The sequence below is a fragment of the Myotis davidii genome, unplaced genomic scaffold (genome assembly GCF_000327345.1).
Source record: "Myotis davidii unplaced genomic scaffold, ASM32734v1 scaffold399, whole genome shotgun sequence".
Lineage (NCBI taxonomy): Eukaryota > Metazoa > Chordata > Mammalia > Chiroptera > Vespertilionidae > Myotis > Myotis davidii.
The window spans coordinates 3,583,557-3,595,224 of record NW_006292094.1 but is presented as its reverse complement, the minus strand read 5'-3'; the positions used below and the strand labels follow the sequence as shown (position 1 = coordinate 3,595,224).

Below are 11,668 nucleotides of genomic sequence, written 5' to 3'. Positions count from 1 at the left end.
GGAAGTAATGAATATTTTATATAAGGTGAAATCCCACCTGACCAGTTTATTAGAATTCTTTGAGAAGTGAACTATATCGGGAGATAAAGGGTGACTTTTACAAAAAAGCCTTTGTCAAGTTTCTACCCCAAAGCCTATTAATAAAATTGATTCATTGTAGAATTGGGCAGAGGTGGGTGGTGGGTGGGAGGGAGTCTATTTTTGCATGGTTAGAGAACTGGCTTAGAGACAAGAAAGAGAGGGTGGAAATAAATGGGTGCTTGTTCAAATGGAGAATGAGTGTTCCCCAGGAATTGGTACTGTTGGGTCTTATATAATACCCAATGTGCACACATTGAGCACTCAGTGTGTGCAGGTCATGCATTAAGCATGGGGGCAGGAGGGAAATACCCAAATAAGCCAGGCTCATCTCCCCTCCTGGAGGAGCCCAAGGAAAGAAGTGCTCAGTGATACCTCCAAGTTTTCAGAGGACGGGAATCACCTCGGTGAAGTGACATGGCAGGACATTGGAGATAAAACTGAAGAAGGTGGCCAGGGAAAAGGAAGGAGCCCCAGGCAGCAATCAGAAGATGTGAGCTCTGGGACCAGCAGCGTCACTGACTTGCTGTGTGACACTAGGCATGTTCTTCCCCTCTCTGGGTCTCATTTTTCTCTCCTGTACAATGAAGGGATTTGCCTAGATCTATGAGGATGTGGTGCTTTGGATGGAAAACAGTGACTTGAAAAAGGACCTGGTGATGAGAAAGTTTCCATTTCTAGTGGCCAAAATGTCCCCTTATGTCCCTGCACCATGATGGGGACCACTCTTCCTCATTCATGAGCAGTGAGGAGGGGGCAGGGAGCCATGGGGTCTGTGATGCTGGGGCTTGGAGCCCAGCCTGGAATCCCTCAGTGGCATTAGCTACGAGTGACTCAGCGTCATAAATAGCTCCCATCTGGGTGAGCAACGATAGCTACAGTGATCGAGCGATCTCTGTATCCACACACACACTCTCTGTGCAAATATGCGGCTCTCTGTATGCTAAATATGAGGTGCCCTGGAGACGTTCCTCCTCTTAAAAGACTATCTGGTATGAAACTCAAGACTGTTTATTTAAAGAAACAAGTTTACAACTCTGCACGTTGAATTGCTGGTTGTGGGTGGTGGAGAAGAGGCGATGTAGATGAAGGGACGCTGGATGTGATCTGAGCTTGGGGGCCCTGGAAGTGGGGCTGAGGCTGCCTGCTCCACCTTCATCCTCTGTCTGCAGCTGGAGGGGGTGATGGACACCACACACAGATGCTTGAGATCCTGGAGTGGGTGTGTGTGTGGTGGGGGGAGTGTTGAGCCATAGTTTAGCAGAAATTGCATAGGAACTGGGAGTGACAGGAGAGCCAGGTTCCAGCACTGTTGTGTGCTGCTGTTGATCTGGGCAGTTCATGAATTCACTCATTCACTCATCGAGCATGGACCAAGCACCTGCAAGGCGCAGAGGCCGTTTGCGGATACAGACAAGAAAAAGTAAGTCTAAATTCAGGCTTAGTGAACTACCAGCTAAGACATTGGGCAAGTCCTTTCACTTCTCTGAGCATCCGTTTCCCATCTCTGAACCGGGGAATAATAAGCCACCTAAGGTTTTTGGGGGGAGCATCACTGAATAAGGCAACACACAAGGAAGTGCTTCTTGGTTGCAAACAGCTCTAAAAAATGCACACTCACGCTATCTCACCACGCTGTCCAGTTGATCCATCTCATTCCTACTTAGGAGTGTTCGTGGTGATTGTGGAGAGGAAACATCATCATGACCCCTGTACCAGGAGTGGGGGGCACTGGGCACCACCCATGGGATGGCCCTGCAAGTTCCCTTTCCTTTGCTTCTTGGCCGAGCTGGGATGCAGGGACCTTCAGTCAGTGAGCAGAACAGATAGCATGCCAGGGACATACAGCTTCATGGGGGAGGAGAGAGGGTGTTGCGGGTGATGGAGAGAGCTTCTGGGAAGCTGGCTTTCCGAATGGCACTGAACCCCAGACCCACCAAAGGTATGCCCTTGCCTCTCCTGAGGCCACCACTGATGCTGTCGGTTCCAGCAAGGGGCTGGGCAGGATGCAGACCTGCCGGGCATTCCCCTGGCCCCACCTCACCTGCTTCCTGACAACAGTTGTCCATGTTGGTCAGTGGTTCAGTAGTGCTTATATTATACCACTGACAGCATTGCTTTCTGGCTTACATGTGTTCTCTGACTGGTGACAATGGATGGAATTATTGTCAGCTATATCTGGGTTGGAATTCTGGCTTGATGGAAATCTATTACATCTCTGGGATCCTCAGTTTCCTTGTGTGTAAAAAGGGGCTACTGATAGCACCAGTCTCATACATTAGGTGCCATGTAAGTGCACGTTATTGTTGTTGGTGGTGAACAGATAATGTTTGTGAGGATGTCTACCAAGTTGTAGCCCTCACATTTTAGTTACTGTCCTCTGCATTTTTCTAGGAGGCACTTAGCATTCCCCAAAAGGCACTGATTGGGACTTACATGACTGTTTCCACAGCCTTGCACAAGGCCTGGCACAGAGCGGGCACCCAGTGTGACCTGCTGATTGCACAGTGCCTGACGAGTGTGCCTTTGCAGCATCGTTAGGGCTGGTGAGGCCCCTGTCCCACTCTGTCCTCAGATGAGGATGCAGGTCGGAGAGGGGAAATGTCTGCTCAGTTTCCCACAAGGTGAGCGGGGAGCCGAGCAGGGCCCTCACTCCCCGATCTTTCCATCCTTTGCAGTCAGAGCATTTCTTGGGTGGACACCAAGGCTCTGGCCAGTGCAGGGGCCTGAGATGTGTGCTTGGGGGCCTCAGTATAGCCTGTCACTGCCTCCTCGATGGTTTCCCCTTCCTTCCATACAGCCCTGCTCATTGTGCCTCAAGGAAGTGGAGATTCTTGTCTGGTCGACAGAGGTTGGGACAGAGGACTTGGCCCAGACCACAGAGGTGGTCCAGGAAGCAGGGGTTCCAGCAGATCAGCCGACCCAGGAGCACCCTGGGTCATCCCACATCTAACCCTTGCGTCTCAAAAAAAAACAAACACAACACAAAAAAACAAAAACAACACATCAAAAAACAAAAAAAGAAAGAAAAGGAAAAAAACGAAACCATGACCCCTGGGTCTCAGCTATTCCACAGTACTATTACTTCCTAACTCAATCTCCTCCAGCCCCATCCCACTGCTAGGAGAGGAGCTCGGTGAGGCAGGGCCCCACTGGTTCCCCAGAGCCTGGCACTTAGCAGGACTTGATAATTATCTGCAGAGAGCATGAATGAATAAGTAATGAGTGGCTGAACGACTGGGCCCAGCCATGTTCTAAATGCTGGTGACTCCACAGTGAAAAGGGCAGGCCTCTTCCCTGCCGTCAGGGAGCTGACAATATTTGAATTTAAAACTAGCTACTGGATTGCAAACAGGGCAGATGTTACTATTTTCTGGCCAGCAAGGTGGGGAAGTGGGGGAAGAGTGTATGTGGGCAGAGTCTGCTGACTGCCCAGGGAGTGGGCACTGGGGAACAGAGGAGCCTCCCGGCCACAGGCAGGGCCACCTGCGTGCTGGGTCCTGTGGCTGACCTTTAAGAAGGCGAGGAAAGAAAGGCGGAGAGACATCATGTGTTTAATGTCTACCTCCTGCTGAGTCCCTAACAGCCTGCACATTGCCTGGCACACAGTTGGTATTAAATACATATTGTTCAACGAATGCAGGGTGGGCAGAAAGCATGTCAGGATGCTTCAGGTCTGGAGGCTTGTGAGAATCAAGTATTAACAATCAGAATTGTTATGACTTACACTTGAATGGGGTTTTACTGTCCACAGACCCCGTTCAGACAACAGCTATTATTCTCACAGGTGAGGAGGACAGTCAGTGCTTTATTACTGAGCACTCGTGTGGAGCGCTAGTAGTGTCAACATAAACCACAGGGCAGCTGCAGCACTTGTCACGTATCGGCCATGTGCCAAGCCCTTTACCTCCACAGCCTCTAATACTCACATTAGCCTGCAAGGCCAAGGCCATAATCCCCCTTTCACAGAGGAGAGCATGGAGGCTCAGAGCAGTCTTGATCTTGCACACCTGGAACCTGGTCTTACTCTAGGAGTGAGGCATAAAGAGCTCACAGCCTAATGGGGACACCACAGGAAAATGGACAGTTAAAACACAGTGTGGCATCCACGCAAATGCAGGCTTGTCAGCAGTGCCTCACTGCAAGGAGGCCGTGGGCAGGGCTTCCCTGGGAAGTGGACGCTTAGAGGACAGTGGAGCCGGAAGGGCATTCCAAACAGAAGGAACAGCATCTGCAGAGACATGGAGGAAGCCCGGTCTTCCCAGGCACTCGGAGGAATTTGGTTTGGCCTTGGGGAGAAAGAGGAGGCTCGGAGGTTGTTGGGGCCAGTTATGAGGAGCCTTGGTGGGGCATGGGCTTTTAACAGGACTCTTGCTTAGTGCTCTGGAGCGCTCCTTCTGGGGGCAGGAGTGGGGGTGGGGGCATGGGAGGAGCAGGTAGCAGGACTTGTGCTTGCTGAGCGGTGGGGTAGCGAGAGAATGGACTCAGCTTCCAGGATGGGGTGGTGCGTGGCGTGTGGAGATGCTGGGTCTGTGAGCACCAACCCTCCGATTGGTCCTCCTCCAGCTCCTGAGAAGATCACAGTGGCAAGTCCTGGTCTCTGCCCGAGCCCCAGCCCCAGCTCTAGCTCTAGCCATGGCCTCTTTGCCACCTGATTGCTCCCAAACTGTGTCCTAGCAACCTTGCAGCCCTCACCTTGGCAACACGGGCTTCTGCACACTCACGATCTGATTGGGCTGCAAGGGAAGGTGGAGCTGGAATGCCTTGTGTCCACCAGGCGTGCCCAGAGAACCAGTCCTGGCCGGCTGTAGGCTGTACCCCTGGGCTCAGCAGGCAGAGGCTGGCCAAACAGATGAGGGAGGTGGGTCTGGCCACTGGACAAGACTCTGGACTGGGAGCCTTTAAAGCTGAATTCTGACCTCAGGGGGATGGTCTGTCTGAGTGACCTTGGACTAGTCTCTTCCCCTCCCTGGACCTCAGTTTTCCCTTTTGTAAAATAAGGAGGCTGGATAACACCACCTCTAGGGTCAAATATTCTCCCATTTTTTAATCTTTTCCATGGTTATTGCTTGGATGCTCTATTGTTGGCACAAATTTTAGTGTCAGACTCCAGGTTTTTAAATCCTGATTTACTTGGACAAGTCACTTCACCTCTCTGAGCCTGAATTTTTCCCTCTGTGAAATGAATATATCTCATGCTGCTTCACCCAAAGTGTCATGAGAATCAGTTGAAGTGGTATAAACAAAAGTGCTTTATAAGTGACAAAGAGCTATACTGTTGTTAGCTGTGCTCAGTGATGATTTATTGAACTCCCTTCACCCTCACCCCACCAGCAATAACAGCGTGCATTATTGAACACTTAGTGTATGCCAAGCATTGTGCTGAGGGTCTTACTCATATTATTTCATTTTATCTTCATAACAACCATATAAGGCACTTGCTATTATTATTCCCATTTTCCAGATGAACAGATAGAGGGCCTATCTGGTTATGTACAGAAGGAGCTTAGCCAGGCTCTCTGGCTGCATTTAAAATGTTGTGAGGTGGCCATCTCAGGACCTGCTTTCCATCTTGGGTTTTCCTCTTGCCTGAAGTCAGGATCTAACTCAGCATCAGGTAGGCAGAGGCACTGCCATTTGTCGAGCATCCTTCCTCTATGTGCACGGATTGGGCAGCGCCTTAGACTTCCACATGCACGCTAAGAGTGTTCTCACAATGAAGATTTTGATTGAGGGTCTGGGGTGCAGCTGAGGTTCTGCATTTCTAATAAGCTCTCAGGAGATGCTGATAGTGCTGGCCTGTGGACCACACGTTGAATAGCTAGGTGCTAGAGGATTTAAAATAGCATCTTATTGAATCCTGGAGTCTTGGTCTTATTAGCCCCAGGGTCACAGATGGGAAACCGAGGCTGGAAAGGCAATACACCTTACTCAGGATCCCACAGCATTACTAGGATAAGGCGTCAGTTCAAACATAAGCCCCTGTCAACCTCTCTGCCCTCATTTCTACCACCCTCTCTCTCGCTCACTTAATTATTCTTCTAACTCGATATTAACAGTGTCTGGGGCAGCAGGCCAAGCATCAGCTCCTGGCTGTGTGGTCCCTGCTCAGGTCTTGCCTCCATGGCTGAGGCGAGCAGTGATCTCTGAGGCCCTACTAGGAACCCTATCTTACTTTCAGTTCATCCTGAGCAGACTGTCTCCAATCCTGGCTCCCAGGATTAGATCCTGTGTATGTATGACTCATTCCATTTGCCTCACCCTCAACCTAGTTTTTTTAGAATCCTGGCTTTATTTGAAAATTTTGATATTTTATCCATCATGGATATTTTACATTAATCTTGTTTTAATTGCACCAGATGTTTACCTTGATGACTGAGGTTTTAGCATTTTGTACCTGAGGCAGGTGCCTCTTCCCTACCTCACCCCAGCCACAGCCGGCCCTGTGTCTTCTCCCTCCCCCTCCTGCCTCATGGCATCAGGATGCTGCCTGCACTGTGGTGCCCACCTGACAGCCAGCCAGCCCATGGATTTACTTCCCAGCAGGGGAACCCATTACTTTGTTTGCCCTTTGGCTGACCTACTCTAGAGATGGCAGCAGGGGCTGTGGGGCTGGTGCCTCTCAAGCCCCTTACCAGTGGGGTGATAAGGGAATGACTCAACCACCGTTTAGATTATGCCAGCCTCTGCTTCCCCCAGTCCTCAAGGCTTTCCTGCTCTGGCCCCTGTTAACTTCCAACCCCCACCTCTCTCTCTCACTTAGTTTCTATCTTGCACCCTGTCAGGCTTCCTTCTACCCCAGGACCTTTCTATTTTCTGCTCGGACACTTGTCCCACGGCTAGCTGCTTCCCATCCAGATGTCAGCTTCAATGCCTCTTTCTTCAACTTTCCCCTTCCTGCCTTATGTGAACAGCCACCACTTGCCTTAGCTCACCCCTCTTTTAGTTCCTTCCCTCACTTAGTTTCTATCTTGCACCCTGTCAGGCTTCCTTCTACCCCAGGACCTTTCTATTTTCTGCTCGGACACTTGTCCCACGGCTAGCTGCTTCCCATCCAGATGTCAGCTTCAATGCCTCTTTCTTCAACTTTCCCCTTCCTGCCTTATGTGAACAGCCACCACTTGCCTTAGCTCACCCCTCTTTTAGTTCCTTCCTAGCACTTATATAACTTGGTGAAATTATTTGTTCACTCACTATTTTCTCTCTCCCCATTAAAATTATGAGCTCAGTAAGAACACAGACCCTTTCTTATTATTCATTTTCTCTCCAGCTCCTAAAATAGTCACTGGCCCATCAGAGGTGCTTAGTGAGTGTTGAGAAATGAATGAGCCATTCTTGGGGCTTCAGTTTCCACATTTGTGAAAAGGGATGACAGCCCTAACCCCACACTGCCAGAGTCAACAGCAAAATGGCCCAGGGGCAACAGCAGTGCTATCCCCATTTGATAGATGATGAACTTGAAGTTCAGAGAAGTGGTGGGACTTCCCCAAGACCACCCAGCCAGAGTGCCAGGGCTAGCGTTCTCTGCAGTTTGGACGAGCACCTGGCTCCATGCCCTGCTCCAAGCGGGCATTCAGCACCCTGGGAGCTGGCTCTGACTTTCTCCGAGTCTTCTTCCATCTGCTGGTTGAACTGCAAGACCCTACATGCCCACGTGGCTGTCCCAGCTTCCTGACGAGTCAAAGACAGGAATTCTAATGGCTGGTTTTTGTGCAACACAAAGGCCTGCCTCTTGCAAATGTGGAGATAGATTTTCTCTGCGTTGGCAATTACTACGCTGAATGTCTGGGGAATAGTTTTCATCTTTCAGGCATTTTACCAAGATTAACTCCTGAACCCTGTGCAGCAATGCTTGTTGCAACTTGAGGGGGTGTCAGGGGGAGTGTGAGTGGCAGTGGCATTTGTCACAGAAGCTGGGGTTCAGAGGGACTTGAGCCCCCCCGCCCTCCCCCAGGAACCATCTCTAGGGGTTTGATTTATTTTCCTGAGAGAGGTTTCACCACTGTCCAAAATGCACGGATTTTCTTGAGGATTCAAGGTTTTTGACTTTTCCTGCTCTCTCTGGTCATCAATTCAGCAATGTATTCCACAAATATTTACTGAGAATATCCTAGGTATTCTTTTAACCCTGAGGCTGCAGTGAGGGGACAAACTATATTCTGCCCTTGCCCCTGCAGTATTGGATCAGTAGGGGGGACAGATGTCAGTGCCCTGACAGTGACTGTCTGTGTGACTGTGGATAGGCCCCTTTTCTCTCTGGGTCTTTGGGTTTTAACTTCCTCTCCTCCCAAATCCCCCTGCTTAAAAGCCTTTGATGGCCCCTCGTTGCTTAAAGAACAAGATGAGCATTTGGGCTTGATCTTCACCCCTCAGAGTCCAGCTCTAGTCAACTAGTTGACTTTTTACAGCACACGTTCTCTGCTTCCCTACCCCCTTTCACTCATTTTTATTTAACCAATATGTCATGTTCTAAATGCTAGGTACCAAGTGCTTCACAAATTTTAACTTTTTAAAAACATTAAATATAAATTTGTATTAGTTTCAGGTATACAGCATAGTGGTTAGACAATCATATACTTTACAAAGTGATCCTCCCAATAGTTCAAGTACCCACCTGGCGCTATACATAGAATTTTAACTTGTTTAATTGTCACAGGAACCTCTTGAAATAAGTAGTGTTGTGATTCTCATAATCTCCACTTTTAAGATGAGGACATTGAAACACAGAGAGGTCCGGAACTTGCCTGTGTTCACACAACTGCTAAGTGGCATGGCTGGGTTTGAACCCAGGCAGCCCGACTCCTGGCCCACACACTCCCCTTCAGGCCTTCTATTCTTATGAGCTTATGGCTCAGATTACTTTGAAAGGGAAGCTCTCACTTTTGTTTTATGGAGCTCAATTTGTCTTTTGGTCAGCTTGCAAGTAGTTACTGTCCTCTGCCATGGTGTAAATAGGAAAGATAAACAATTTTGGCTTGGTCACACCTGTTGAGGGTTGATGTACACCCCCCCCCTTTTTTTCTGAAATAGTTTCTCTAATGCACGTGGTTCATCTGCATGGTGTGGCCTCTCTCAAAACTTTCTGCTAAAAATCAGGAATGTTCAGAACAGATCAAGGAGGGAAAGAAATTATTCGAGTTAGTGGAACAACAACATTCGAATGGCAAAGGTTGTTGTTGATGTTAAAAATCCTTCTGCACTGAATGATGTGATGTCTTGTGTTTGCTTTAAAATAAGTCTCTCTGTGTGTATGATGAAACTGGGTGTGGGTATGGATGAAACAAAATTAGACAATTGTTGAAGCTGGATGATAGATAAGTGGGGCTTTCTTATACTATTCTATTTAAAAAAATATGTTTGAAATATTTCATCACAAAAGGCCCTTTGGAGACTGGCTCCAACCTTTCTGTCCATTCCCATTTCACAGTTCCCATCTCGAGGCCCCTCTGGCACAGTGACATCACCCTGGTGGCTGTGATTTCATGCCTTTAGGCCTCTCCACACAGTGCCATCTGTCTGAGGTGCTTTTCTTTTCCCCCCACAGTTCATTACTCCTGCATGGGAGAGCCCACAGCCTGGTATCCTCGATTAAAGCACTTATCACAGAGCAGCTGTTTTCTTTTTGATTTCCTCAGCTGGTCTGTGTCCTCCTCAGGACACTTTCCTGTCTCCCTACTGCACAGTCAGTGCCCCAACACAGGGCATGTTTACAAAGGGAATAATAACAGGAATGGTAGCTACCATGTTTTTTGAGCATTTACTATGTGCCAGGCTCCACCCTAATTTCATGCAGGCTTTTCATTAAACCCTCATAAGTGGGACCATTAACTTGTCTTCTCAGAAGGGTACTTGCCAAAGGTCACATGCCAGTGACAGAGCTGAGATTTGGACTCAGAATAAAAACCACTCAGCTCTGGGGCTGGAAGGAATCAAATATGTACGGTGAAGTTAAAGTTTTAAAGTCTTTAAATATACAGCGAAATTCAACAAAGGATGTTCCCCCACCCTCAGAACATCCAGTGGGGCTAGCGTTCCAGGACTGATGGCTCAGTGGGAAAAATACAGAGTCCAAACCTGCGTCATCCAATATGAAAGCCATTTACCTACCACCTGGGGCTTTTGCGCGCTGGGAGGGAGGCTAGTCTTTGGAAGAAGTGCTGTAACTGCGAAGTACACACGGATTTCTGAGATCTTGGTAAGAACAAAATAATGTGAGCTACCTCATTGACGACATTTCATAATTTTTGGATGAGTGGCATTAAAGAACGCGTTATGAAAATCAATTTCACCAGTTTCTTTTTACATTTTTTAAAGTGTGGCTACTAGGAAATGTTAAATTGTATGTGAGGCCGTCATTTCTGCCTGGAGACAGACCTGTATTTGATACTCACGTCTTCTACTTACTTCTTACCCTCTTGTCACTAAGGTGGCCTTGCTTAAGGACCCACGAACAGACCTGTCCTTAAAAATTTGAAAATCTGAGATCCAGAGAAACCAATAAAATATTAAGGCGGTGGTCTTAAAACTTTGGTCTCAGCCTTCCATAGACTGGCGCAGCTAAGCAACACAAATGAGGAATATTTGTAATGTTGCTTGCTCAAGACGATTAAAAGGAACTATATTTGCAAATGGAATTAAGGTGGATTTTAAAGAAAAACAAAACAAAACAAAAAACCAACCACTCAGCTCTTCTCCCTGCATCTCGGATTTTAAAAGGCTCTGTATAAATGTTATACAACAGCCCCAGGATTTGGGGAGCCTGGGCTTTAGGCCCAGTTCTGCTACTAAATTGCTGCCTGACCTTGGGCAAATCCCTTCTCCCCCCTAGGCGGGGTCTCCCAGTGAGACCAGCAGTGAGCGAAAGGATCACATGATCCAAGGGACCTCCCAGCCTCAGCTCACAGGGAAAAGGTTTCCACTTTCACATTTGGTTTTCTGCCGCTGAACTGGCTTTTCTATTTGGGAACCTCTCAGCTTCTCATACTTCTTCAACCTCTTTTCTTGCTAATTGCAACCTCCCAGAGCCAAACCTATTCACAACCTGCTGCCTGCTCCCCTCACCTCCCTTCCCTGTGGCTTCACTCGGGAGGTATGGAGAGGAAGCCTGGGCAGGAGGGAAGAAGAGCATGTAGCTGCCCCATTTGTGAGGCTTCTCCGTGGTTTCTTGGTCCCCCTCCCCCACGGAAACTCAGCCTCATACTTTCTAGGGATGTTCTGGGGGCAGCCCGAGTCAGTGATTGCAGCTGCCAGCCTGGGGCATCGGTGTTAGGCTCCTGGAAGGAAGTCCGTGGTCTTGAGCTAGAGTGGAGGTAGGAGCTTGGGGTAGAAGAGGGGGTGGCATCCTCCTTCCCCAGCTCACCCAGCTGGAGCTCAGGACCGTCTGTACCTATCTCTCCTCCCACCCTTTTCCTGACTTCCCGCTGGAACCCGCCATTGTACTGCCAGGCCTTGGCGAACTGTAGACCGAAGAGCGATCGCGACTAGGCCCCCCTCCTCAGCTCGCCCCTGGCACTGCTGCGGGGGGGCGGGAGGGGGGGACGGAAATCCCCTAGCGATGCAAACACCCACCCCCAGGGAGCGCGGAGGCCCC

The 11,668-nt window shown here is 49.0% G+C and overlaps 1 protein-coding gene across 1 annotated transcript in view; it reads right to left on the bottom strand.

The window, feature by feature from the left end:
* CPLX2 (complexin 2) overlaps positions 1-11,668 on the bottom strand; it is a 70,991-nt gene that overhangs the window by 59,003 nt on the left and 320 nt on the right. The gene's annotated exons all lie outside the window — the stretch shown is intronic.